Raw genomic sequence first — 27,907 nt, forward strand, 5'->3', positions numbered from 1 at the left:
AGCAAATACATACGATAAGGCGGAAGTCAGGTTTCGTCTGAAAGTCATGTGTTTCATATTAAGGATTACAAAAAAACCTCAGTGACTCTTTGGCAAAAAAAAAAAAAGTTCTCTGACAACACATCCATTTCTTTCCGATCCGTAACGTGCTGGTGGGCTTCCAGCGACGGGCCTGTCCTTTTTCTGAATGCAGCCTCTGTCATGCACGTTGCAGGGTTTCAGAATCTGAGAGCTGAGCACGAGAGAAAGCGAATGGCGAGGTACAAATTAAAAACATCAAGGACAATGAGACCGAGAGGGATTTAGGGAGGAGAGATGAAAGTAATAGAAAAGGAAAACATACATCGCCAAAGGGCAGAGAGCGAGGCCTTTCAAGTCCTCCTAAAGGAGGCTTCTGGGGAGCACTTTGACAGTTCCTTGGTGCTAATTCCCCACCACCACCCAAGGTAAAAATCTGGCTATAAAGCATGTCCGATACTTTGTAATTTTCAAGGATAACTGTGAGTGGAAGAAGTTGCATTTCCCTGTTCTAAAATCTGACAATACGGCATAACAGTTGGAGTGTGGGATTGAGACTGTGTGACCCCAGTACAAATTCCCATGCTGCTGTGAAGTTCACTGGGAAACCTTATCCATCATTCTCATTCTCAGCTTTTCCTACTTTGCCAGGTTGTCGTGATGAACAGAGGAGGAGAAAGATGCATGCTGTCCTGGGCTTAGTCTGCATACAATAGATAATGCACTTTCATTGTGCTTTCGCGGCTGGATTTTCCTGGGCGGGACAGGAAAATCTACTTCTAAAGTGCATTGAAAGTGCTTTATCTCTTGTGTGCAGACTAGGCCTTGAACTCCTAGGAGAAACGGTGGGATAACAATGCACCAGAATGAACAAGCAAATGTACATGCTCACAACATTTTTACATGGCTATGCTTCTGTTTAAGTTAATACAGGACAGATCTCTTGTATTTTTACACTAGAAATGTATGTCCCAGATTTCCAGCCAACAAGAAGATAAAACAAAAGCATAAGCAAAGTCATCATGCATGAGGTTCTCTATCTGTAGGATGCTCAGTTGTCCCTACATGGAAATAATAGCTCTCCAGTAGCTCTGTAATGTGCACATGATCCCAGAGGTTCTATGCTTACTTTGAGCTAACAAGGAACACATGAAGTTGCCTTAAACCAAATCTGATCATTGATCCACCTGGCTCAATGTGGATGGATCCAACCAGGTCTTCAGCTGATGAAAAAGAAGAGTTGGTTTTTATATTCCACTTTTCTCTACCTGAAGGAGACTCAAAGTGGCTTACAGTTGCCTTCCCTTTCCTCTCCCCACAACAGACACCCTGTGGAGGAGGTGAGGCTGAGAGAGCCCTGATATTACTGAAGAGGAAGAAGAGTTGGTTCTTATATGCCACTTTTCTCTACCCTAAAGAGTCTCAAAGCAGCTTACATTCGCCTTCCCTTTCCTCTCCCCACAACAGACACCCTGTGAGGGAGGTGAGGCTGAGAGAGCCCTGATATCACTGCTTGGTCAGAACAGCTTTATCAGGGTTGTGACGAGCCCAAGGTCACCCAGCTGGCTGCATGTGGAGGAACAGTGGGGAATTTGGCTCGCCAGATTAAAAGTCCACACTCCTAACCACTACACCAAGCTGGCTCTGGAATGAGGGGTCCTCCTTCAGCACCAGAAACTTCTGAGGATTTGCATCTATGATTGTCTTGTTGCACGGTCATGAAATGGGTGAGGCTAAGTGAAAAGTCTGTGTGAATCTACCCTGTTGCCTACAATGACTAGTTGCAGCTCTGCAGAGAATGGCCTTCCCTAGCAACCATTCCATGAGGCCCCTTAATTCAGAGATTCAAGGTGAATTAAGTTGTATGAGTGCAGATTTAGCGTCCTCCCTATCTAATAGAGCCTCCTGTGGCGCAGAGTGGTAAGACAGCAGACATGCAGTCTGGACCTCTGCCCATGAGGCTGGGAGTTCGATCTCAGCAGCCGGCTCAAGGTTGACTCAGCCTTCCAACCTTCCGAGGTTGGTAAAATGAGTACCCAGCTTGCTGGGGGTAAAATGGGAATGACTGGGGAAGGCACTGGCAAACCACCCTGTATTGAGTCTGCCAAGAAAACACTAGAGGGCGTCACCCCAAGGGTCAGACATGACTGCTTGCACAGCAGATACCTTTACCTTTTTACCTATCTAATAACTTGGTGTCTGCACTTCAACACATTCCAATTTCTGCAACTAGAAATTAATGCTGTCTCATGAGAATACCAGCTGACACATCCCCTTCCCCATCGTTTTGAAAGTTCAGGGCTTAATTTGTCCTGCCAGAGACCATTTCCACACTAGGATATCCTTTTAAAGGGCTGACTTTTCTCTTCGTTTCCACATTAAAATCTGCCTTTCCAGGTGCATTCTCGAATTGCCCTCTCACCGAATGTTGGAAATTCCTGGTTACAGCAATTTCATCTGTCAAGGCAGAATCTAATTTGGGGCTGTCCAATGGAGAAATGCATGAATTTGATTTTTTTCTCTGCACCTGACATTTTGAGTCATTTGTGCACGCCCCTTTCCTTACCAGCATCCTTCCTCCTGCTCCCTTCCTCCCTCTCTCCCCCTCTGTTCAAAATTCTGGCTTTGTTACTTAGAAACAGTGTTTCTAAGTATTAAAAAAGCAGACTTGTTGTAATGCGATAACTTAGGGTTTGGGTTTTTTAAAAATTACATTCAGTACACTTTGGGGAAAGGGAGGAGGTGATCAAGGGCACAGGATGTTGGGCTTATGGGGGACAACTAAAAGAAAGGTTCAAGTTCACACCATTTTGCGGGGGGGAAATTGAGAAGGGGAAGGAAGCAATGCATGATGGGAGGCTGCCTTCATGGGACTCAGATGCAGAAACCATATAGCAAATTTCAATCTGGGTGATGAGGGGAGGAATGTCCAAATGTAAAAAGCCTAGATATAGGTATAGATCACCTTTAATGGCATCAAAACACAAATACAAGACATCAACAACTCAAGGAAAAATACAAAGTGTACATAGGAAGCCAAAGACATAACCTAAGATTTTGATAAGCAGAGAATTAAACCTTAACTACTAAAAGCCTAGAGTCAACTCACAGCGTCTAAAGGAAATCCAAAACGAGGCTTAAACAAGTTATGTCCCCTAGTGCAGAAACAATCAGAGTCTAAATATGCAGTAAAGCTGAACACAAGCTGTTTAAGAATAAATCAGGTTATTAAAGAATAGAACAAACTTTAAGGAAAGAGAAGAGGGTAATGGAAGCCTTTCTGTCTAATGTAATCTAGCTAAGAGAGAGGAAGAGAGTCAATTGTTTTCTAAAGAACTGGGAAAACTTTCCCAAGCCATTCAAGAAACAGGAAAGGAATAATCTGGAATAGGGGACAGCCCCTCACCTTTCTCTGCCAGCTAGCTGTCCCCTTTACCACCTGTGCAGGATGCTCTGGTCCTCTTTCTGTATTTATGTGCAGTAGATCTTGCACATTTCAACTATTTGAATCCAACAAACTATACATCAAGAAATCCCAGAGTCTGGACTTGATGACCCTGGAGGTCCCTTCCAACTCTAGGATTCTGTGATTCTAAAATGTCTCACTAACACTACCCTTTCTGCCACTACTGCTGTGTTTTCCTTATGAGATTTGTGTGAGATGTCATAGGGAACATAGGGGCTGGGATTAGTCCACCATTCACATTACAGACAAAAAAGAAAGGTTTGCAATCAGTGGTCATATATGGAGAGAGGGTACAGCTCTGTCTTTTCCATTGGAGAAGTCAAGCAGGCCCAGGGACTGGGTTCTTCCCTTCACCTTTGCCAGTCCTGGCTGAACTATTGTATGATGGAGTGCTTGGCCAAGATGGGTACCCTGCTGTGGCAAAACAGAGAGTGTTCTGGTTTGCAGGCAGAGGACCCTTGTCCACAGGTTCTGTGCTTAATAAAATGCAGCCCTGTTTAGGAGTTAAAATAAATGAATTAATCCAATCCAAGACCGCCTGCTAACTGCTTAAAGTTTCTTGAATTATAGTTTTTAATCGATCGACAACCACAATATGGGGCTTCCTGCTATTTTAAAAAGTTGCAATCCCAAATATCACGGCAGACGATGCGGTGCATTCATCTTCTTACCCAAGTGGCCCTCTTTGACAGGGGAGGGACCCAGCCCACGGTGATATTTACAAGAGAACGTCAGGGCAATTCTCGAGAAGTCCTTGCTCATTTTGGGCTCCAGTCCTTTGGTGGGCGTTCCTGAGCTGTCTAAAGCTGTCGGAAACCGATACGCTTCAAACCGTGGCAGGAGGACAACGAAAAGCTCCGATTATGACGGCCAGTTATTTGAACAGATTAAATGCTACCCTTGCCTGAACTGCAGCACAATATATCACGGGGCTGACATCAATATTTCTCACCGGCTCCACCCAGCAATAAGAAGAAACCAAACCATGAGCCTCAGATGGCCAAGGGAGCGAGGGAGGGGGGAGAGGGGGAGAAAGAGCTTTCAAAACCAGAATGAAACTTTGACAGTCATTCACTCGATATGCACTAAGTCTTAGAGGATAACTCCCTCCTCTTCAATTAAATCTAGAGCCGACTCACAGTTCAAAAGTCAGGTTGTGACTGATGGGAACAGGGCCCAGCACGGGGCTGGCAGATCTCCTGCAATGACAGCTGATTTCCCAGTATGAAAACAGCTGCTTTGGAGAGGGGGGGGGGTTCTGGGGTATTCTACATTGTCGAGTTCCTCCCCTTCCCTAAGCCCCAACATGCTCTGACCCCACCCCCAATCTCCAGGAATTTCCAAACCAGAAACGGTAACACCACAAAATCCAGGCTTGAGCTGGAAAGCAAGTGTGATATAGTGGTTAAGAGTGGTGGCCTGTAATCCAAAGAGCCGGGTTTGAATCCCCGCTCCTCCACATGAAGCATGTTGGGTGACCTTGGGCCAGTCACAGTTCTCTTAGGGCTGTTTTTGTAATAAAGTTTTGCATGTATTCCTTTCCCCCCCTAGGTGTCTAGTCCCCTCCAAAGCAGCCCCTCCCAAGTTTCCCCCACGTCTTTAAAATATCAAAAATATTTCCTTCTTTCCTTGCTTGCTTCCTCCCTCCACCCCCAAATGTATAACTGTATGGGGGTTTTATATTGTAATGCTATTGTACATTAGGCCCCAAAATCCTAGCTTCAAGCGTAGACTGGTGGGGCTTGACCTTGCTGGGAATGAGAGGGGAAAGATCTTGGGATCATAGTGAAGAGCTCAGTTAAAATGTTTCCACCCAATGTGTTGGAAAAGGCAAGCTCTATGTTAGGAACTATTAGGAAAGGAACGGAACATAAAACTGCCAATATTAAAATGCCCCTGTATAGATCTATGGCAGGGGTAGTCAAACTGCGGCCCTCCAGATGTCCATGGACTACAATTCCCAGGAGCCCCCTGCCAGCGAATGCTGGCAGGGGGCTCCTGGGAATTGTAGTCCATGGACATCTGGAGGGCCGCAGTTTGACTACCCCTGATCTACGGTGAGGCCTCGTTGGGAATACTGTGTCCAGTTCTGGCCACCGTATCTCAAAAAGGATATTGCAGAGGTGGAAAAAAGACAGAATGGAGAAACCAAAACAATTAGGGAGTCGGAGCACCTTCCCTATAAGGAAAGACTGAAGAGTCTGTGATTTTTCCATTTAGAAAAGAGACAATTAACAAGGGGCATACAAGTGCATAAAATTATGCATGGGGTGGAGAGAGCTGACAAAGGGAAAATTTTTCTCCTTCTCTCCAAATACTAGAATATGCTTCTCCTTTTATTTTGTGACACTGAAGGAGGCCTTGCTCAGAGGATCCCCACTGTCGGAGTTGAAGAGAATAACTAAGAAGCAGAGACTTGTTAGTGGTGTCCTCTCTGCATGGTTCTTTGGCAAAGGAAACGCATCAGGCCATTTGCATCTTTTGAAGGGGAGGAGGAGTACTTAGAAGCAGAGTCTTGTTAGTGGCGTCTTCTCTTAGCAAAGGAAACGCATCAGGCCACTTTGCTTGTGACTTTTTATAGGCCGCTGTTTTCTTTATTGACACAGGCCCTTGGGAGTTATGATACAGAGAGTGTGGAAGCAAATGTTAAGAAGTGGCTTGTTTTCTTTCGCATGTTGTATCATTTAATGTTTATTTCAGAAGTGTTTGTTTTTAAGCATGTTTTAATATTTGCAAGCCACCTCAAGAGGCTGGTCAAAGGACAGCGTACAGGCATTTTTTAATCAGTACAAGGAACGGCCTGGAAAATACTAGTGAGCTGGGATAGGGAGGGACTGGGGAACGGAGGTCATATAATTCTTTGAAGCAGGCTTATCAGGGAAGGACTCTTTTTTCGGTCAGGGAAAGCGGTCGCAAGGAGTTGATGGAAGTAGAAGCAGATGTGTTCACAGAAGGGAAAAGAAGTGATGTAATCCATCGATGAAACTTGGCTGCCTCCAAATACCAAAGTGTACAATGTCTGAGCTGGGAGAGAGAACTTCATAAAGAGAAAGGGAAAACAGGTGGGGCGGCCACGTGGGCGAAGGAGGTCATCATGTTTATGGTCAACATGGAACATGGAGTTTCTGCGAGCTTCAATTGCCATTGACGGGAGGAGGATGACAGAGACCAGATCTAAAAGTGAACACAGCATCTCTGGAACCACTCAAGTAGGGGAGCCACACATAGGGTTGCCGGTGGGATGTACGACTAGTAAAACCAGTATGGGGTCTGGAAAGCCAGCGAATCCCTGCTTTCGGTCTTCAGTGACAGAAATGGGCTGTAGTTGGCATAGCCTTGAGAAAGTCAGACCTGAGTGAGGAGGTCACCACGGGAACCCCAAATGAACAAACAAGAAACACGTGCTAAAAAAGCAGCCAATCCCAGTGACTATACAACGGCTGCAGCACCAGCTACTAAGCAATGCAATGATATCTTATTCATTGGGGGGAAACATGACAGGCTTCCAGGCTTTCCATTTCGGCCAGGGCATTCCCCGTCCAGAGATCTAGGGCTAATTTATAGTTCTTCCACAAAATGCTCTGAGAGAAAAAAATTCCTTCATCAAATAAAATCTGAATGGGAATATTGCTTCCAACTCACCACGTTTACCCATTCAAGATGTCCTGGCTAAAATTCAGGCATGAGAAACAATTCAGGCAAATGTTTTCCTGTCTCATAAGGAAGCTGAGAAGATAAACTAATGAAGCTTCCTTGCTTTCCTTCTTGGCTTTCCAGCTCTGAAATGATACAAAAAGGTGCAGGAATTTGGTGAAGAGTCACGAATTCTCACAGACAAGCTCAAAGTTCTGCAAGTAAAAGCCTTCCTGTTTATGCTGGCATGCTTGCATTCATTCATTAAATTTTGTTGTTATAATTAGAGCTTTAAAAAAAAACACAGCTTACTGTTAACAGAGACATCACTCTAACAAGACTACAGTAGCCTCTGTTTTAAAAAAAAAATCCATAAAAGAATTGCCGTGTGGAGACATGCAATATTTCACCAAGTTCTACATGTTTACAATAGCTCCGAGACATGGGTGTGTATTTTTTTTGCAGTGAGATTCATTGCTAACCAACTAAGTAAGGGGATATCTTGTGCATAGACATGCTGAATGCCAAAACAGCCCCCGGGAGAGGGCCAGGATGGGTCGATGTAGCTGGGAGGAGGGCCGAAGGCAGACAGGAAAATATATTCTTAAATAAACCACACACATAGCATGTGCGCCTAAAACACACCCTAAACTGCCAGAGATGAAGAGCTGAACATACAAGCTGCCCTTGGGATGCCAAGGAATGCTGGCAAAACAGCATAAACCACAGGTGTAGACTCTCCCACAGCACTTTGTACACATCAGCCAGGTGGTGTAGCACTTGAGAGCAGCAGCCTCGGATTTAGAGAACCAGGTTTGATTCCCCGCTCCTCCTCCATGTGCAGCCAGCTGGGTGACCTTGGGCCAGCCACAGTTTCCTCAGAACTCTCTCAGCCTCACCTCCCTCACAGGGTGTCTGTTATGGGGAGAGGAAGGGAAGGCTATTGGGAAGCCCTTCTGAGACACAAGAGGCCTGCTGGGGGACCTTGGGCCAGTCACAGTTCTCAGGACTCTCTCAGCCTCACCTACCTCACAGGGTGTCTGTTGTGGGGAGAGGAAGGGTGGGCAATTGTAAGCCGTTTTGAGATTCCTTTGGGTAGTAAAAAGTGGGGCTCAGAAAACCAGCTCTCTCTTGTGACTGGCAGTTCAGCTGAAAGGAAGACTAAGGGGGAATGTAGGACAAATTTGTCCTGTGGCACCTTTAAGACCAACAAGGTTTTATTCAGGTCTAACTTACAGACAGAGTGTGAGCGTAAATTAACAGATAGCATAATGAAAATGGGTAACAGAGTCCAGAGATAAACAGGAAAAGAAAAACAGCAATTTGGAATTGTTTGTGTCCACAGAGACAAAACATCCAAATCACAAAATGTCACAGTCATGCCATACATCACACTGGTCAGGCTACATGTGGTGTACTCTGCACAATTCTGGAGGCCACATTTCAAAATGGAGGCGGGCAGAAGGGAGCTCCAAAGAGCAACGAGGATGATCAGGGACCTGCAGATCAAGTCCTATGAGGAAAGGCTGAGGGACTTGGGAGTGTTCTGATACACGCCCAAACAGCCCTTCACTGTGCAAGGGGGAAGCACGGCTGCACACCTCCATCTTATTTCTGTCGTGCTATTAGCAAATATGGCTGAGACAAGATGCTCTACCCAGAATGCTTTGTGTGTCAGGTAAAGGTAAAGGTATCCCCTGTGCAAGCACCGAGTCATGTCTGACCCTTGGGGTGACGCCCTCTAGCGTTTTCTTGGCAGACTCAATACGGGGTGGTTTGCCAGTGCCTTCCCCAGCCATTACCGTTTACCCCCCAGCAAGCTGGGTACTCATTTTACTGACCTCGGGAGGATGGAAGGCTGAGTCAACCTTGAGCCAGCTGCTGGGTTCGAACTCCCAGCCTCGTGGTCAGAGCTTCAGACAGCATGCCGGCTGCTTTACCACCCTGCGCCACAAGAGGCTCATTTGCGTGTCAGAAATAAGCCCAAAAGCAGTCTCTGTGAATGGAGCCAGGTTCCCAGCAAGAGAATGCCTGGCCACCATCAGAGTGATGCAACTAAGTTGCACAACAAAAGGAAAGGCTGTCTCCACCCCCTCCCCACCCAAGACAAAAGGGCTGCCAGGACATTTGGCTCAGTGGCTAAGCCCCGCTAACGATCCTGCATTGTTTTACCTGTATGTCCTTTCCTGATAGAATACTATTTCTGCCTCACAATAGCTGGTACATGGAAGTTCTTCCTGGCCAGTTTGCAAATCTGGCCAACGCCTTAAGGCCACCTGAAACATTCCTGTTCAGGAAGTTTCCCCATCATAATTTCATTGTGGGAGTCCAGTTTGCACATGAATGCCCCGTCTGGGCTTTTGACAGTTCTAAAGTTAATCCTCTCACCCTCTGTATCAGGGCTCCCTGCCCTGCCCCGCCCTCTGCCCTCCAGATAAATACAAAATTAAACCAGAAAACCCACCATCTCCATTCTCATGTTCCACAAAGCCCAGCCTGCAATACAGGTTGCTGCTCTTCCCCCCCACCCCGATGCTCATCTGGATCAGGTAAATATTAATATTACCCAATACCCTTCCATCTTCCTCCTTTGATTTCTTAGGAACCTATATGTTTTCACTTGTCTGTGACTTTTGAATTTACTCCTCAAATCAATCTCCTTGATTGCAAGCTAAATTGTCACCATTATTTAAGAAGGGTTTCTCCCAGGGAAAAGGACGCTGTAAAGTTAGGTAGAAAGATCTTGCAATATCCTTTGGGGGATCCATTGTGGTTTAACTTTTCAGTCTGGAGAAGAGGCGATTGAGGGGAGACATGATTGCTCTCTCTAATTATCTCAAATTATCTGTTGCTTAGGGAAAGGCAGAGAGCAGTTCCGATGAGCCACAGAGGAGAATAATCGCAAGAATACTCACAAAAATTATGTCCATAAAGTTACTGACTTGATATTAGAATCTTTTTTTCCCCCAGTCAGAGATGACACCTCAGAAGAAAAGCCTTGCCAGGAGTTCCCAGCTTCACCCAAGCCTCAGCTGGATGAGAGCTTAGCCCAGTCAGATGTTCAACAGGCAGAGCACTGACCACCAGGAGGGAACAGACAAACCAGGGCTTAGCTTCCCAAGTTGTTACAGGAGCTCCTCATTCCCCTTCCCAGCTTCCAGCTGTAGCTCCTTGCCTTGTCAGTCCACCTGAGCCAATTAAGCAATGTCAGCTGTGTGCTGGAAGAGAGCTTCAGTCTAAAAGGCATCACACCATGTTAGCAAGGCAGTTGCTGACTGCAGAAGACTGTGAGTCATTACAGAGTGAGGCTGCTGATAGCCTATATTAATTTGAGACGAGACGGCCTGGGCTGTGGACACAACCTGTGACCTGTTCTTTCTGCAGATGCCCTTCGACTGCCTGAAAGAACCCTTGACTCACTGGACTAAGACATTAATTGCTTTCTGTCTGTCCCTTGGCATTTTGTTTTTGAAATATTGATTATCTCTGCTTCCCTTGCAGCTCCTCTGTGCTTCCTTCAGCCAAGAGCTGAAACCTGAGATCAACATAGGAGGCAAAGGAAGCAGCCAGCTTCCCTCCTTTCCCTGGAGGAGATGGAAGGTAGGAAAAGGCTGAGAATGGAGCAACTTACCAGCAGCAGGGCCTTTCAGAGACCCCAGCCCCTCTTCCACCCAGCAAGCAGGAAGAAGAGGACAGATAAGCCCTATGATTGGCCCTCATTGGAAGAATGCTCTCTCCCTATTGGTGGCACACCCCAGGAAGACCAATCAGGTAGGGAGTAGATTGTCTGCATGCAATTTGAACTTATTGGCAGATTGCAGTTTAAACTAATTGGCCCTCATTGGCAGAGTGTTATCTCCCTATTTGCTGCTCACTCCCAGGGAGAACCAATCACATAGGGACTGAGCTGTCTGCATGCAATTTGAACTGATTGGCCCTCATTGGCACACAGCAATTTCAACTGATCAGTCCTCATTGGCAGAGTGGTATCTCCCTGTTGGCAGCACACCCCCAGGAAGGGCCTATCAGGTAAGGAGTGACCTGGCTGCATACAAGTTCAACTTTATAATATTTAGTAATAAGGAAACAAATACCACTGTTTAGAAATACAGGTTTACAATATTGAAGCAAATGCATAGTTTGTAGCATAGTTTTTGGTAGTCTATGCAACAGTAGTAGCCTTCTGCTTTGAATACATTCTACTTCTCCATGTTACATCTCAGTTGACACTCATAGAATGGAATTACATACGTCTTCTGCCAGGAGAGACTCCTGCTGGGCCCAGAAATACAAATCAATGAGTGAAGCTGTGAAAAAAATACAAAATACTGCCTCTGAATGGACAGTCCCAAGTTCCTTGGGAGCCAGCATGATGCAGTGGTTAAGAGTGGTGGCTTGTAATCTGGCGAGCTGGGTTTGATTCCCTGCTCCTCCACATGCAGCCAGCTGGGTGACCTTGGGCTTCTCATAGCCCTGGTAGTGCTGTTCTGACTGAGTGGTCCTGTCAGAGCTCTCTCAGCCCCACAAGCCTCACAGGGAGTCTGTTGTGGGGAGAGGAAGGGAAGGTGATTGTAAGCCGCTTTGAGACTTCTTCTGGCAGTGAAAAGCAGGGTATAAAAATTACTACTACTACTACCATCTCCTCTTCCTCTTCCTCCTCTGCATTGCTGTTGTTTAACTAAAAGGGGCATGCTCCGTTCTCTGCAGAGTGCCCTTCGGCCACGTAACCTTTGCCGATGCAGATGGCTCTCTTCGGCCATCACAGGAGATAAAGGGATTGGTGTTTCCTTAGGAAAAGTTAAGCAAAAGACACACATCACGGGAATAATCTCAGCAATAAAATCTGACTGAGCCTGTTGTCCTTGATGTCTGCTTCTAACCCTTCCGCTAATCTTGGCAAAGATGCTGTTTTCCAGTATTAACAGATTTGGCGGCTTCGGCTGTCTTAAAAGGGTCGTGAATCTGCCGAAAGGATGGCAGTTCAGATGACGGCCCTTTGATCAGCGGGGGGGTTTGCATGTTTGGTTTCGAGTGATCATTTCCATGCTGACCGTGTCCTTTTGCTCAGGCAGGGCTCCGTCCTTGCTAGGGGGCAAGTCACCGGATTGTATACCTAGCCATAATGGGTTTTTAAAAAAATTGAACTGGTTTGCAGTCCAACAAAAAGAGATGGTGAATGCCCCAGTCCCAAAATATACACAACTGAGAGGAAACAGGGCAACAATGAGATGGGAATTGTATTGATCTCTGACCAGATTGTTCTGATCAATGCCAGCCCTTCTCGACCACAGTTTCGTGAAACCCTGGGGTTTCAGCAACTGCCTAGACACCTTCTCTGTTGTGGATCCTACCTTGTAGGACAGACCACCCAGAGAGGTCAGAGAACACTGACCCCGTTCTCTGCTAGCTACGCAAAATGGGAATTATTCGAAAAGGCCTTTTTTTACACAGATAAAAGTGTAGCACTGTCCAAAATGGTTCACAAAGATAAAGGGATAAATGATCAGGGACGGTTGTCTATGCTCCTGTGTACATTTTGCTGCAAACTGGATCTTGCAATGTAATTCTGCTTCATTTAATGCATTGTGCTAATAATTCACTTTGCTTCAATTCTGCTTTTATGTCTCTGGTTGGTTCTCACATCCAAATCCTATTTCGTTGTTTACTGAACATCCCATCCTGGACCGTTTCCAGACTGGGAACTTTGCTGCCCCGGCTCCTGTGTGGGGTATCACAAATCCGGGGCAGATGAGGTGCAGCGGGGCCAAATGCTCCCCCGTGAAGGAACAGGAAGGGTGGGGCAACCTGCCCTGGCTCAAATCCAGCCTGCAGCCCTGTGTGAAGCCTCCAGTGGGGAGAGAGGCCTGGTGATTTTACTGACCCACTAGGTGCCATCACCCTCGAGTCTATCTGATTTTTGAGTCTCTCATTCACTGGCTGGATTCTTACAATTTGCATAGGAGTCAGGAGTACCCATCAGAGAAGAAAAGTGGAAGCAAAGTTTCCCCATCACCATTGCAGGTCAGCCAATTTATGATGACCCCTGATGGGATGTTCAGGGAAAGAGAGACATTGAGTGCCATTCCGCATAGCGCTAACGTTGCAGAAGTGTTACCATTGTGTAATGCTATTTATTTTGCGTTATTCACGACGTCGTACCCAATCTGCAACACTCCTGCAACACTCCCACAAAAATCGCTTCGTTGTAGCGATTTTCAGGGAATCCAAAAAAATGGATTCCCCCCTAAAAAAAACGCTTGACTCTTGAGAACAACCTGCAACACATCCAAAAGAGACATGTGCGTTCTCAAAACAGCGGTAGCAAGCATGTCCCTCCCTAATCTCTCGCACCCGAGCTTCCGGCACCGTTAAGACCCACATCTTTAAGTCTGAGCTGATTATTTTCATTCCATGATATTGTATCTGAGGAAATGGGCATGCATACAAAAGCTCATACCTTGAATAAAACTTGATGGTCTTCAAGGTGCTATTGGACTCTCAGTTTGTTCTTGTTTTCAGTTAGTCACACGTCAGCTGCAAGTTTCCTGCTTGGGCCTCAGTTTCCAAGGTCATGGGGCTCTAATTCAGATCATGACTGTGGTCCCTGGGGAGAAGTTTCTGACCCTGCCCCCCATGCCATTTCCCCCATTGTTCACCCTGTTGGAAGTCTGTTCATGTACTGATGGTCTAACATAAATGCAAGTACGGGCTCATGAGCAGTTGAGTGTATGCACATAGGCTCTATCCCCATGTTCAGAAATGCTAATGGGAGTCTGTGTGTGCACAACTTGTATGTACATAGCTGCAGTGCTCATGTGTTGGAGATCATACATAGATGGCAGAACATGGCCAAACCTCTCTTCTTGTGTTGATTCTTAATAGGCAAATGTCATCTGCTGAGAACTTCTTTTTCTGTATAAGGGCAGATGAACAGCTGCTAATAGGATCCAGTTTTTGTGTAACAAGATTCCCACTAAATCAGAATGCAAGTCTGCCTAGGCCAGCTTTTAAGATTGGCTAGCCAGATCCCTTTGAAAGCTTGATGGGCATTTTTTTAAAAAAGGGGTGGGGAGAAAGCAAAAAGACATCCAGACAAACAACCAAAGCAAGCAAAAAGACCACCGTAGAGAAATGCCCTTTGTGTTGGACCGTAATGGGACTGACACCTAAAACCATGACGTAAACATCCATAGGTATATTATATTGTCAGAGTAACATCAACACTCCAAAGAATATAATGGAAAGTGAAAAGTACATGAGCAGCACAAGAAAGGAACCGATGCTGAAACATGTTAATACTGAAGAACACTAAAATACATCCATCTGGAAGTGGATGAAATAATATATGCAGTTTCTGGAATGCCAGCATGTATAGCTTGTAAATCCATGGCTGCTGCTGACAATAGAAATAAGTTCTTGGCTTGTGTAGCTAAATCTTGGGTCAGTGTGGAGATTGGGTTTCTCTGCCGCTGTTAATAACGATGTAAGCACACAGATCATTGGCCTTGGGCTCCATGCCATTGGGGAGCAGTTTTCACCCCAGTACGGTGGTGCGTTGATACAACTCCCTGCCTTTCCATGATCAGGGCTGCCAGCCGTGCACCAGCAAGTGCAAGGAGATTTGAGAGGCAGTTCCTGGGGAGGGTGGCATTTTGGAGAAATAGAAGATGAAGAAGAGACAGAGACAGAAGAAGAAGATCCTGCTTTTCTCTACTTTGAGAGGTCATTAAGTGGCTCATAATCACCTTCCCCTGCTCTCTCCCCACAACAGGCACCTTGAGAGGTAGGGGGGGCTGAGAGAGCTGGGCTTTAAGGTGCTGCTGGACTCTTTTCTTCTGCTTCAGGCAGACCTGTCTCTATAGAAGGTCGCTCTATGGTGGGAACGTTCAGATGGCCAAGGCTAGCTCAACTTCCCAGATCTCAGAAGCTAAGCAAATTTGGCCTTGATTAGTACTTGGATGGAAGTTTGAGGAAATCCAGGGTCACTATGCAGAGCCAGGCAGCAGACGACAGGACCCACAGTAATGGGTTTAAACCAGGTGGAGAACAGTAAAAGGTAAAGGTAAAGGTATCCCCTGTGCAAGCACCGAGTCATGTCTGACCCTTGGGGTGACGCCCTCTAGCGTTTTCATGGCAGACTCAATATGGGGTGGTTTGCCAGTGCCTTCCCCAGTCATTACCGTTTACCCCCCAGCAAGCTGGGGACTCATTTTACCGACCTCGGAAGGATGGAAGGCTGAGTCGACCTTGAGCCGGCTGATGGGATTGAACTCCCAACTTCATGGGCAAAGCTTTCAGACAGCTGCCTTACCACTCTGCGCCACAAGAGGCTCATGTGTAGAACAGTACTGGCTAGATATCCACTGTGGGGGGGGGGTGGATTCACAGTCAGAGTAGTTCAGGCCTCCTAAGGAGATGGTGAGTTCCCCCTCGCTGGTGATCTTTAAACAGCAGCTGGACAGATACTTAGCGTGGATACTTTAGGCTGATTCTCCATTGAGCCGGGGGTTGGACTAGATGGCCTGGATGGCCCCTTCCAGCTCTAGGATTCTATGATTCTATAGACCACCTCTGAGCACCTCTCACCTTGAAAACCTGTGACCTGATTGCACTTTCTGCCACTATCATAGGATTGTGCATTCCAACACTGTGATTGACCCTAGCACTTGCAGGACACATTTTGTGAAGTGTCTCAAAAGTGTGAAAAGTAACTGGTCTCAAGAAGTTTTTTTGGGGGGGGTGTCTACATCAGGCCTTGATTGTCAATTTTCCAGATGTTTTTGCAGTCCACCATTGAGAGGTAGTCAACCTATGGTCCTCCAGTTGTTCATGGACTACAATTCCCATGAGCCCCTGCCAGCAAATGCTGGCAGGGGCTCATAGGAATTGTAGTCCATGAACATCTGGAGGACCACAGGTTTGACTACCCCTGATATAGATCTTTGGTACCATCCGGCATCTTTATCGACTGGACGTATAATATTCAAAACTGTGTCGTTTTGCTTAAAAAGAATGGAAGGTTTATTTATGTACCCACCCTGGAGGGAGAGGGGAGGATGAAGGGAAGCCCCTTCAGATTTGAAACAAGGGTGGAGTGGTTTTCGGAAAGTCTGGCTTTCTTCAGGGGCTCTATTGGGGCCCAACGCAGCCAATTGGGAAAGTGGATGGAAGATTTGTCTCCCAAACATACACAGAGATGGCTATTCAAAGCCGCGACATATGAAAGCCAGCACTGTTCCCCTTACGTAGCCTAATCTCTTCTTCCCCTCAGTCCATTAGAAACAGCCATCCGAGTTATATATCACTGTGCAGCAGAAAGGAAAGGAGAGGGTTAGATGGGGAAAGAGCATGATGGATGTGTGAGAAAAATCTACCCACGTTTGTTTATTTTAATGGGCTGTGGGGTTTTCTGTAAAAAAAAAAATGGTGGACGTTTTGAGCGGTAAAAGGACAGAATCTCAGAGACTCCAAAGCTCCCTCACAATGGGCAAGCAGGCCTCGCCATGATGTCATTAGAAGGTTTATACTCCTGATAGAGACCATTCTGCTGCTGCCGTGACCTAGGCCATTTGTTCCAGACGGCTTTTATTTTTTCAAGGCCGGCTTTTCTGAGAATCAGACAGGAAGGGAAATAGGCATAAATCTGCGGTTAAAATGAAAGTGGGGGTTTCCTTCACTGGCAAGTGACCAGAACTCCTCGGCCCTCCCTGGGCTTTAGAGCGTGTCAACGGCAGAAGCTGACTGAACTCGTACAGAAAGCAAGCAGGGCAGTTGGGGTCCCTTAAAGAGTGACCTGTTTTATTCTGGCATCAGCTTCCCTGGGCTAGAACTCACTTTGTCACAAGCAGCGGTCCACTTCAGAAATGGGTTTGAACTATGTGGAGATATCAGGAGAAAATATTTTCACAGTCAAGAGCAGTTCAGCAGTGGGACCAGCTGCTTAAGGATGTAGGGAGCTCCCCCTCACTGGCAGTCTTCATGCAGCGGCTGGACAGATACTTCTCCTAGGATGCTTGAGGCTGATTCTGCATGGAGCAGGGGGTGGGACTAGATGGCCTGGATGGCCCCTTCCCAGTCTAGGATTCCGTGAGTGTAGCTCAGCCATGGAATGGGCTGCCTAAGGAGGTGGGGAGCTCCCCCTCACTGGCAGTCTTCAACCAGCGGCTGGACAGATACTTCTCCTGGATGCTTGAGGCTGATCCAGCATTGAGCATGGGGTGGGACTAGATGGCCTGTATGGCCCCTTCCAACTCTATGATTCTATGATTCTAAGCAGTAGCTGGACAGAGACTTCTCCTGGATGCTTGAGGCTGATCCTGCACTGAGCAGGGGGTTGGACTAGATGGCCTGTCTGGCCCCTTCCAACTCTATGATTCTATGATTCTAAGCAGTAGCTGGACAGATACTTCTCCTGGATGCTTGAGGCTGATCCAGCATTGAGCAGGGGGTTGGACTAGATGGCCTGTATGGCCCCTTCCAACTCTAGGATACGAAGCATTTGTACTTTTTCAGATGCTGCATCCACGCATACCAGAAACAAGCAACTACACGTATCTGGAATGCACTTTGGCCTGGGCTAGCCCTGTCTGGTCCAATCACAGGAGCTAAACACGGTTGGCCTGCTTAGTACTTGGATGGGAGACCACCAAGGAACTTCATGACCTCTGCACAGAGGCAGGCTACATCAAGCCACCTCAGCTCATCGCTTGCCTTGAAAACGCCATCAGGTCACCATAAGTCAACTGTGACTCAGTGATGCTTTTCAGTACCACAGCTAGAGTGGTTAACAGCAGGGGTAGTCAAACTGCGGCCCTCCAGATGTCCATGGACTACAATTCCCAGGAGCCCACTGCCAGCATTTGCTGGCAGGGGGCTCCTGGGAATTGTAGTCCATGGACATCTGGAGGGCCGCAGTTTGACTACCCCTGGTTAACAGACCTGGAGAAAGATGACCTGTCCCTTTAAAAAGAAGGTTAATGTATGGAAATTGACTGCTAATGAATACCTGGTAAGTAGCATCCAATTAAAGCTGTTACAAAGGCAGAACAATTTAATCCAGGCCGTTGGGGACCTGGAGATGTAGCAAATTCCAAAACTGTGCTAGGAAACTTGGATATAAGTTTTTAGCAGTCTAGCAATTGCTAGAAGCAGAATTCTGGTCTAGACTGACCCTTGATCAAACCTCTCAAAGCTTTTCCTTGCTTAATATTTATTGATAGGGAAAAATGGCATTTCTTGATTCAAAACTCTGTACTGATTGTCCATGGACTGTATTTTTGTCCTGTCATTCCTCCAAAGAGGCCAAGGCTAGGTGATCAACCTCCAGGAAGGCCTGGACATTTCCCTCCACAAATTACAGTTGATCTCCAGATTACAAAGATCTGTTCCTCTGGAGAAAATGGCTGCTCTGGAAGGAGAACTCTGTAACATTATACTGACCTTCTCCCCACCCCTAAAACACCAGGACTTTGCCAACCAAGCGTTGGCAATGGCCACCCAAGGGTAGCTTACAGATCACTCCGCCTGGCCCCTTAAAGAGCCTGAGAATGAATGACTAGCCCAGGGTTATTGTCACCTTCGTGGCACTGAACTTGGTTTCCCTGATATTAGTCTAGGCTCTGCATCAGCCATTTTGTCCATGGATGAGCCCTTGAAATAATTTTTCAAGTTTCAAGGAGCCCCGGATATGATGTCTGCTGTCTACACCTCCTGGTCATGTCTCCCTGCCATGCTCCCCGGAAGTGACACGTCACTGGAAGGGACATTACTTCCTGCGTTAAAAGGGAGGCTCAAGGAGAACGGAGGAGGAGAGAGACAGGAGGCAGTTTTAGGCAGGAGTAGGGCCCATTCTGCACACCTTGAATAATGCCCTTTCCATGTGCTTTTGCAGCTGGGTTTTCCTGTGCGGAACAGGACAATCTACCTCTAAAATGCATTGAAATGCAGGGGTAGTCAAACTGCGGCCCTCCAGATGTTCATGGACTACAATCCCCATGAGCCGCTGCTGACAAACGCTGGCAGGGGCTCATGGTAATTGTAGTCCATGGACATCTGGAGGGCCACAGTTTGACTACCCCTGAAATATGTGCGAAATGGGCCTAGGTGTGCAGGCTCTGCCCCCCCCCCAGGCACAGAAACCACAAGAGAGCTCACTCAGACTTGGGAGGGGTGAGGGGAAAGGCTGCAGCCCCTCTTCAGAGCTCCCACAGACACCTTTTTTATTATTATTTATTATTTATTTAATCGATTTATATCCCGCTGCTCCCCAAAGGCTCGCGGCGGGTTACAACATCTGTTAAAACCCCAATAAAACCCCATTAAACAATAAAAAGATCTCTTACATAAAAACCAGCCAAATGTCAAAAAACGGCGGTAGAACCCGTCCCAATTTGGCCGAACCCTAAAAACATCTTAAGGGGAGGGGAAAGGAGGGAGAGGGAATCCCTGCTCTACATTATGCTCTTTCTCCATAATGACATCCCAAAACTGACTCTGTATATCTATCTGCTTGTTATGCTGGGAGTGGGTTAAAAGGCAGGAGGAAACGATACCTTCAGAATTCCTCAACACACACACACACACACACACACACACACACACACACACACAAGACACTGTGTATAATTTAAAGCCTGCGGTTTTCTGACCATCCAGTTCATCCTGATGCATTAACAAAATCATAGGCTATGCTTTTGGGAGAGGGAGTGACCCTGCTGAAAGATCCAAGCCCTTATTAAAAGATCCGGCCCCGTGACGGTGCATCCCCCTTCCTCGCTGCAAACTGTACAAAGCCTTTCCTTCTGTTATTTTTAAAATCTACCTGCTGGCAGATAAGAGGTATAATCATGTGTCCGGAGAGTGGAAAGATTCTGTAGCGTATCTGCTCTGTTGTATGAACAACCGGGAGGTCACCATGGAAACAATTGGGGATCGGAAGGAGGAGATAAATGCCTGTCCTGGGTTTCTATGACAAACCAATATTATGCCTCGAACCACAGTCAGACCTCATTCCCTCTTCCCAGCCCCAGCATCGCTGTGTTCTTCACCAGCAGAGAAGTCATAAGCATGTCTACTCACCAGTGAGTTCCATGTCATTCAGTCAAGCTACGCCCAGGAAAGCTTCCTTGGGATTACAGCCTAGGTATATCCTTGAAGATCAATGGCTTCTCATGGATTCTACTGTGGCCCGACAACTAAGGCTGCCAACTCTGGGTTAGGAAATTTCTGGAGATTTGGGGCAGCTCTTAAGGAGGATGAAGTTTGGGGACAGAGCTCTGCAGGGATGTGATGTCACTCCAGGATTTTGGTTTCTCCTAGACCAGGGGTGGCCAAACCGTGGCTCTCCAGATGTCCATGGACTACAATTCCCATGAGACCCTGCTGGCAGGGGCTCATGGGAACTGTAGTCCATGGACATCTGGAGAGCCACGGTTTGGCCACCCCTGTCTAGACTACGGTATAAAATAGAGTCCACCTCCCAAAGCTGCCTTTTTCTAATGCAGTCTGGAGATCAGTTCGAATTCCAGCAGAACTCCAGGTTCCGCCTGAGTGTTGGACACTACCTGCAATCACCATTGCATCTCTTAATTACAGCGTGCATGTCCTGCATGCAGAAGATCTGTGTCTCAGCTGCTAGCATCTCTACCTCAAAGGATCCAGGGCTTTGCAGGATCTCTGCTGGACATGCTGAAATGCTGGCACTAATCTAGGGTATCCAAGTGGTAGGTGGAGATCTCTCAGAATTACAAATGGTCTCCGGGTTATAGAGATCAGTTCCATTGGAGAAAATGGGTGCTTTGGAAGGTGGATATAGCATTATACCCCACTTTCTCACTGTGGCATTATAACCCACTTCCAATCCCCTAATCCTGCCCTCTCAGGTGCCACCCTTACCTTCCCAACCCCCCCCAGTTTCTCCAGGCATTTCCCAACCCAGACCTGGCAACACTCTGCCAATCTCAGTAGGGGGCGCTGCACTGGATGGACAAAACGTCTCCAAGTAGCTTCCTTTGTTCAGGTTTAATTAAAGGACGCAAACCCAGCTTGGTCCCCAAGCCGTCTTGCACACAGAATTAGAACGATATAAAAATAAAACACAGAACAAAGCAGCCTGTCATTAGCAGCACAACCGCACCGAGATAAAAGCTGCAATAATTATACCCCTCCAAAATGTGGGGGGAATGAGACTGCTTTCACCTGGCACCTGAAGGATGGTGAAGTGCCAGGTGGATAGAGTGGGGTGGGGGTGGGGGAGAACATTCCACGACTAGGGCACAGCAACAGAAAGGCCTCTATTGCAAAAACCCAGCACCTAACTCCTGAAGGTGGGAGTAATAGAGCTAATCCTGTGCTTACTATCTCAGAAGACAGGTAGATTACTGTCAGGAGGAAGTCCTCCAAATATTATCAGCCAAGCCCTATGAGGAAAGGGACTTGGGGGTGTTCAGCCTGGAGAAGAGGAGGTTGAAAGGGGACAGGAGGGCTCTCTTCCAGCATTAGAGCAGTGGTTCTCAACCTTCTTAATGCTGCGACCCTTTAATACAGTTCCTCGTGTTGTCATGACCCCCAACCATAAGATTATGCAAGTGTTCTTTCTCAGAAATTAAACTGAAACTGACCAGTGGTGTAAAGATCCATAGTTCATGATTGTATATAAATTGTTTTTTTTTTCCTGGAGTTTCTCAGTTCTGTTCTGCCTCTTGTCTCACCATGGTGATCTTACTCTTTTCCGCTGCTCCAGACAGATGAATGCTCTCTTTATCTACCCTGCAAGGCTGTTGTGTGGATGGTGCCCCCTGGCCAAGCTGCTTGCCCTGCTGCAACCCCTGTTAAAGGATCATTTGACCCTCAAAGGGGTCCCGACCCCCAGGTTGAGAACCACTGCATTAGAAATTCTGTCACTTGGGGAAGGGCAGGGATCTGTTCCTGTTGGCGGAAGAAGATAGTGTTGGGTCTGTAGATTTGCCAACTACCAAGTTTGAGGTCCCAGGCGGGAGGGTAGTCAGCATGAAACTGACCAATGGGCGGCTAGATCCTGTCTGCTGGATCCAGTCAGTTTAAGGTGAAACTGACCAATAGCGCTCCCTGGTGGGAAGGTCATTTGTGGGGCTTTTGCATATAGGTTGGGGTGGTTTGGTTCAGTTCTCAGTTCTGCTTCTACTATGCCGGGGTGCTCAAATCACTTCCAGTGTCCGTGACCACCTCTTAACCCACAGAATTAAAAGATAGGACCCACAGTCATGGGTTTAAACCAGGGGTAGTCAAACTGCAGCCCTCCAGATGTCCAAATGCTGGCAGGGGCTCATGGGAATTGTAGTCCATGGACATCTGGAGGGCCGCAGTTTTACCCCTGGTTTAAACTATGTGTAGAATGGTACCGGCTAGATATTGGGGGGGGGGGGTGTGGTGGTTTCACAGAGTAGTTCAGTAGTGGAATCAGCCACCTAAGGAGATGGTGAGCTCCCAATCACTGGCCATCTTAAACAGCCGCTGGACAGATGCTGATCCTGCATCAAGCAAGGAGGTTGGACTACATGGTTTCTATGGTACCTTGCCAACTCCGTGATTGTATGAAAGTTTGCCCTAGAAACTGTATAGATAGGCAGGGTTGGCAGATGGCATTCAGCTTTGTGAGTCGTGACACTGATCTGGCCCAGTGGGGTTCTGGTGTGTTTGTCTGCGGCTACAAGGGAGTGCTGATTCTCTTAGGGATAACTAAATCCGAGAGGATCATCTCAAAAAAGAATTTTTAAAACACCCGGCTTTTTGTGTGGCACAGCCATTCACCAAGGCATCTTACAGGAAGCTGGTGGGACTCCTCTACCCGTGTGACTTCTCACTGGCTGTCAACCATCCACTCAACGCCCCCAGTGTCAGATCCACCGGCCTGTATATATGCCCCTGTTGATCCATCTGCATTATATTATGTCCTCATTTATTACGGAGTGTGGCTTTCAAAGGGAATTCATTATAAAGAGGGAGGGAGAATTCATTGCACAATGGAGGGACTGTTTTTCTTCCCACCACTCTCATTTCCCTCCCTTTCTTCTCAAATTTCTTTTTTCCCCTCCGTGCTATGGCAGGGCAACTCAAAGTTATCCGGGCGATATTTTTGATCCGGCCCAGGTTAATCTGTTCTGGACCATTAATGTGGGTGGCAAACAATACCTGACTCAACGTTGTGTGCCTCTTAGGGAGCAGAGGGTTCCTAAAACTACGATCGGCGGTTAATGATCTTCTATAGCCTCCCCCTCGCTTAACGAGGTGCGGAAATGAAATGTATCAGTCTGGAAATTCTGGCTTCCTCCAAAAGAAACAAAAGAATCATGATGGTGTCCCTGTAGAAAGGGAAAGGGAAAGGGAAATGTAGATGCTTTTCACGGGTAAAATAACTGGCCTGCTTGCCCCATAGCTAAGGCCTTTAGTTTCCTCAGTATCACAGTTCTTTGCAGCATCCTTGCATTTCAGACAAGGTACCCGCCATGCCAGAAGCAGATCCCCACGTGTGGTTGCTAAGCAATGGGGACAACACGAGGCTACTAAAGCCTTCATTTAAAATATTTATTAGCCACTTTTCTTCCTATAGAGACAGAGAGAGCTTTCAGGTATGGCTGGCAAGCCATAGATGATAGATTCCGGTGGAGAGTCATGTTGGTCTGAAGTTGCAGAATATAGCTGAGTTGGCGCAGAGTGGTAAGGCAGCAAACGTGCAGTCTGAAAGCTCTGCCCATGAGGCTGGGAGTTCGATCCCAGCAGCCGGCTCAAGGTTGACTCAGCCTTCCATCCTTCCGAGGTTGGTAAATGAGTACCCAGCTTATTGGGGGGTAAAATGGTAATGACTGGGGAAGGGAATGGCAAACCACCCTGTATTGAGTCTGCCATGAAAACGTTAGAGGGCCTCACCCCAAGGGTCAGACATGACTCGGTGCTTGCACAGGGGATACCTTTACCTTTAAGATGAGTTAGACAAGGCAACTTTCAAGCAGCTGAGGAATATGGTGACCTTTTAAAGAACCTTCCCCCTCCTCCCATTTCCCACCTGATCTCTTCAGACACTATAGCAACGAAGAAAGTTTCTGTCAGTAGCTGAGGTATGTATGATGGAAAGGTTATACTCACTGGTCCCAAGTTGTCCCTTGAGGTTTCGATGGGGAACACCAGCTCCCACCCAAATTTGAAATCTGGTAATAAATGACTGCTCCTTCTGAAGAAGTCCCTGGAAAGTGTCAGGCCAGTGGTATCTAACATTTATTGTGAGCTGTGAATGAAACACCCTCCAGTCTGGGAAAGGGATGGTCCTTAAAGGAGAAAGAGCAACCTCAGTTGCTAAGAAGGGGGACCAGGCAGGAGTTCAGGTGCCATGTTTGTATGGCTGAATCGGATTTGCAGAGGCTGAACCAGACACATGGATTTCCGTGATGGGCCTGAGGCAATAGTTTGTGAGGAAAAGAGCACATGAGAAGATAGGCTTGCACCTCAGTGACCTATGACAGGGGTAGTCAACCTGTGGTCCTCCAGATGTTCATGGACTACAATTCCCCTGAGCCCCTGCCAGCAAATGCAAATGCTGGCAGGGGCTCAGGGGAATTGTAGTCCATGAACATCTGGAGGACCACAGGTTGACTACCCCTGACCTATGAGGTTGCCAAGGTTGGGAAATTCTGGGAGATTTTGGGGGTGGAGCCTGGGGAGGGAGGGGTTTGGGAAGGGAGGTAGACCAGTCAATCATAATGCCATGGACTAGACTCTCCAGAGCAGCCATGTTCTCCAGTGGAAATTATCTCTGTTGTCTAGCAATTTCAAGAGATGCCCAAAGCTGGCAAACCTAGTGGGAGAACATGTACCTGACGAGTGCCGTGCCCACTGAGTTCAATCAAGAGTTGCCAGCTCCGACTTGGGAAATACCTGGAGATGTGCAGGTGGAGCCTGAATGCAGAGCTTGGGGCAGGGAGGACTTCAATGCGGTTTAATGCCACAGTGTCCACCTTTGAAAGCCGTCATTTTCTGTCAGCTGGAAATCAGATGGAATCCCAAGAGATCTCAGCCACTTCCAGGAGGCTGGCAGTCCTCGTTCAATCCCTAACAACTCATTTAAAGGGATAATTGGTACAGTGCTGGAAACACCTCTGGCTGAGATGTAGGTCCCTTTCATAATGACTGTTTTGATGTTCAAAACCCAACATGAGATTGATTGACTCAATAAAATAATCCATGGCCTTCAGCGTGCAAGATTTGAACACGATTTGTTGATGATATGACATTTGGGTATTCATTCATTCATTCATTCATTCATTCATTCATTCATTCATTCAAGCGATTTAACAGTACACAACACAGAGAGAAGATGGGCTGGAACAGAGCCTATATCCATTCACCTCTAGGTATATTCTCTGCATATGAGGACAAGCCTTACATACATAGGGAGATATGGTTGCCTCCAGGAAGCCTTTGCATAGAATCATATAACTGGAAGGGGCCATGCAGACCCATCTAGTCCAACTCCCTGCTCAATGCAGGGTCAGCCTAAAGCATTCATTCATTCTTGTTTCATTCCTCTTCTTACCACGGCTTCTGTCCCATACGACTTTTGTAGTTGCAGGTCCCATGATTCCCAGAGTGGCAGGTTTGGGTGGTCAAAGATCACCATTCCTTTTTAACCACTGAGAAGCTGGTAGGATCCCACCAATACACTTGTATGCATGCCGACTGTTCCAGATGTGTGCCTAGGTCAGGGTCACAATGGCTCTACTTTTTTCCTCAGGACAGTTCCCCAAACATTATTTGATCATTTAAGAAAAGGGCTCTTTGGGCCTCAGGATTTCATTATCAGCATTGTGTTTTCCTGGACAGTAATCCCATCGCTGTCAGTTTTATCTGTTTTTAACAGCCCTGAAGGTATTCCAGAGCCCCAAACATTGTTTTGTGTTATCTGCACAGTATCTAATCAGCTGATTAGGACCATTTGTGGTCTAACACCACTGCCAAGGTGGTAATTATTTTGTTGGGTGTGTTAAGTGCCATCAAGTCACTTCTGACCTACAGTGACCCTCCAAAACCTCCTATTGTTAACAAATCTTGCAAACTGAAGGCCATGGCTTCCTTGGTTGAGTTAATCCATCTGCTGTTGGGTCTTTTTCTGCCCTTCCCTTAATGCCTCTCAGACCTATTATCTGTTCTCTTAATGATAGGCACCTAAGGAGAACGTGCCACTGAACTCATTTAAGCCACTGGGCAAAATGTGTCAAAGGTCAACATGGTGCTCCCGATTTCATTGTATTATTTGCGTATAACTCATTCTGCTTTCCAAGAGGTAAGGGTTTCAAATGTGCAGGATTGGGATGAATTGGGACTCAAAGAAGGGAAAAAATGCATCAGTATAACTTATCTTGTGAAGATTCTGTCCTGCCTTTCTCCAGACATGAGATTCAGAATTGCAATGCTATGATAATTATCAATAAAAATGGATCCAAAAATTAAAGAACGGCCAACAATCTCGGAACAAACGCTAGTAGCATATTGGCAGCTTAGCACACAGTAAACGCTGAATAATTAAAACCTAAGTAATTCGCACCATCTTGCAAGCAGAGAGCACCATTCTTAAAGCCTATCAAATTCAGTGACCTCTGCATACGATTGTCCTGAAGCAGACGTTCAAGCCTTCCCTAGCTCTGTTATGCCATTCTTTCTTCTATTCTTTCTTCCCATTTTGTGGAGGGCAAAACAACATATGAATGTACTGATTAAGCAAATAATGTCTAACAAGCCTTTTTGTTATAATTTTATCATTCCAGCTGTTCTGTTTCCTGCCTTCTGATTGGTGACTGGCAAGCCGACTTTTAACATTTTGCCCAGGATGTTTCTTCTACCATCAACTCATCACAGAGATGTGTCCAATTCTCCCGGAAAGCCAGTATGACAATCGAGACCTCTTGGGTTTTGGCCCACTCCCTGTCCTTCTTCACTACTCCTGACATGTCATTTTCCTTTTCCGAGTGGTATTCAGTCCTTTCTTCGCTTTCCTGTGCTCACATACTGTGTGTGTGTGTGTGTGTGGGGGGGGTATTACTTTGCTTCAATGGACACTGAGACCGTCTGCATTTCATTACCCATATATTATGGAGGGACATTTTGTCAGAATAGCATTTTGCCTCCTTTGGATATTAGTGGCTGGATTTGGGAAGGGAAAAAAGGGAATTCTAAATTGAAAACACATTTCGGTAGAAATAAGACACTGGCCTATCCACTTGATTTTGTACAGAGCTAAGAGGAAACCTATATTAGTGGAACTGTTTCAAGGCAGGCATTAATTTCTCGGTATGGCTTTCTGTCAGTGCTCCTGGAGAGTAACCTGTAGTGACCCCCTTATTTAGTATTATATACATTTTTTAACAGTCTCCTTCTTTGACCTTCAGAACCAAGTGGCAGGATGTAAACCATTTCCTCTGCCTTTTAGTAAAGCTTCGGTTCTATTAAGATTAGAAGCTGTTTGGGCCATGGACTTATTAAAGGCTTCACCATCTGCTTTTTGAACAAATAATTGATTGAATTCCAATAAACTTGTAGATTTCCAGAACTTGAACATGATGGCTTCCCCCCACCCCTCCCCAGAGACTGAAGGACTTGTTAGACAACTGGCAAGTTAATTTTAAAAGCTGCAATATGGTACACCTAAGATTTTAATTATTAAAGATCTATTTCTGCCCCCATTTCACAATGGTAAGGCCCCAAGGAACTTACGATATCATCTCTGTCTCCTTTGTTTTATCTCTGCAACATGTAAGGTAGGTACAT

The 27,907-nt window shown here is 46.5% G+C and overlaps 2 long non-coding RNA genes across 3 annotated transcripts; one reads left to right on the forward strand and one right to left on the reverse strand.

Annotated features, from left to right (window-relative positions):
* Positions 1-10,622, reverse strand: LOC143844187 (uncharacterized). The gene is made up of 3 exons (XR_013233841.1): positions 10,033-10,622; positions 7,127-7,263; positions 1-232 (listed from the first exon to the last, which is right to left on the reverse strand). It is a non-coding gene; the product is annotated as an uncharacterized LOC143844187 (long non-coding RNA).
* LOC143844188 (uncharacterized) lies at positions 9,596-27,689 on the forward strand. 2 transcript variants are annotated; one of them, XR_013233842.1, is made up of 3 exons: positions 9,596-9,666; positions 10,619-10,888; positions 26,908-27,689. It is a non-coding gene; the product is annotated as an uncharacterized LOC143844188 (long non-coding RNA). The 2 variants fall into 2 exon arrangements; XR_013233843.1 differs by lacking the exon at positions 26,908-27,689 and adding an exon at positions 26,305-26,372.
* The last annotated feature ends 218 nt before the right edge of the window (positions 27,690-27,907 follow it).

This window comes from Paroedura picta, chromosome 9, assembly GCF_049243985.1.
Source record: "Paroedura picta isolate Pp20150507F chromosome 9, Ppicta_v3.0, whole genome shotgun sequence".
Taxonomy (NCBI): domain Eukaryota; kingdom Metazoa; phylum Chordata; class Lepidosauria; order Squamata; family Gekkonidae; genus Paroedura; species Paroedura picta.